At 37.0% G+C, this 1,547-nt stretch overlaps 1 long non-coding RNA gene across 1 annotated transcript; it reads right to left on the reverse strand.

Annotated features, from left to right (window-relative positions):
- Nucleotides 1–563: 563 nt before the first annotated feature.
- LOC116028803 lies at nucleotides 564–1,226 on the reverse strand. The gene is made up of 2 exons (XR_004100218.1): nucleotides 828–1,226; nucleotides 564–713 (listed from the first exon to the last, which is right to left on the reverse strand). It is a non-coding gene; the product is annotated as an uncharacterized LOC116028803 (long non-coding RNA).
- Between the last annotated feature and the right edge of the window lie 321 nt (nucleotides 1,227–1,547).

The following is a 1,547-nucleotide window of genomic DNA, read 5'->3' on the forward strand; positions in this document are numbered from 1 at the left end:
TTTTCTGCTGGCTAGATGTAAGCTTCCGCGCGCATTATCAGTGATTTTGTAATACAAGTAAAGTTGAAAATTGGGGTGTTACAACCACACCGGTGTACCGAAGTTTGGATTAGAGGGCCAGAGTTAGGAAGTTTTTGGATGGTTTTCTCTTTTTGTGTATATATATCTTTTGGTAGCCTTAGTTTTGGCTGGCTCTAGTCTGTTAGGGTAGTGGAGGACCCGAAGTTTGTAAATAACAGCCGTCGGGCAAATTCTTATAAATACCTTTTGATATTAATATATATGCCTAGAATATTATATTTTGATGTTTGGGGTGTTGATGTTGAGTGTGTTTCTTTTAGCCTGTGCACTTAGAGTGGAAGTTTTATCAAAGAGGTGATAGGCTTCACTCTAAGTGTGGCGGTAGCTGTAACACCCCAATTTTCAACTCTTACTTGTATTACAAAATCACTGATAATGCGTCGCGGAAGCTTACATCTAGCCAGCAGAAAACCGGGTGTTACCGCCACGCTTAGGTATCTCTCCTATACCCAAACGTTAAGGCTAAACTTACAACCTCAAAATGCAACATCAAACTACAACATCAATATCAAACTTAATACATAAGGAAGTCCTCCTTCCAGAGTATCTATTCTAAGATAGAGTAGACCTCAACCTGTACTTCTCTTCTGTTCAGAGCTTGCTGGGCTACAGGGGTCCACACTAATCTGCAACTGATAAGAACACATTGAAGTGTAGTTAGCACGACGGCTAAGTAAGGAAATCTAATGTCACTTAAAAGTAGACAAAGGTTTGAAAACACGCATAAGAGAGTTTTGTAACTATACCCATTTGATGAGATTTCACCTGAAAATAAGTTAACAATGAAGACTTGTACAAAAAGTGTTTAGTGAATCAACATTCACCTGTCTCTTACTTGAAATCCATCTACCTAGTTATACACTTATATAAATTCCACTAACACTACATATGTCCATTCTTAATACTATTATTATAATGGTACGAACCCATAGTTAACCATTTATGAATCAATCGATTCCTAGCACCATTCATATTAACATCCTTAATCTTGCTCCTTATCATAAATTTCAGTCCATATTACAATCCAATTCTCATCGGTACTCCATAATCATACTCATCATCACAGTCATAATTATATAAGCATTTAAATAGTAATAACCAGCTTACCATAATAAAGTTAAAGATATTCCAATTAACACCACCATTTCCTTCTCATTTCCACCACCTTACAACAACCTAGTTATTCCAACTAGGGGAAGCAGATCTAGGACCTTTAGTGTGCACACCCCTTGTCGGGATTCCAAGCCCGCAGGTTAGTCACTAGCTCTAGTAACCCTGGATATGTTTCTACAAGGTTACTCAACGTGGTTAACACCAATCACTTCAGGGCCCATTGTTTGTGAATCCATTGTGAATGTTAAAAGGAATAGTCTCCAACTTCACACCATAATTTCATTTTATCACATTCTTTACTTTCTCACTTATGCACTTTAAACAGTATAAACATACTTTCGCATATATATATA

This window comes from Ipomoea triloba, chromosome 9 (assembly GCF_003576645.1).
Source record: "Ipomoea triloba cultivar NCNSP0323 chromosome 9, ASM357664v1".
Classification (NCBI taxonomy): domain Eukaryota; kingdom Viridiplantae; phylum Streptophyta; class Magnoliopsida; order Solanales; family Convolvulaceae; genus Ipomoea; species Ipomoea triloba.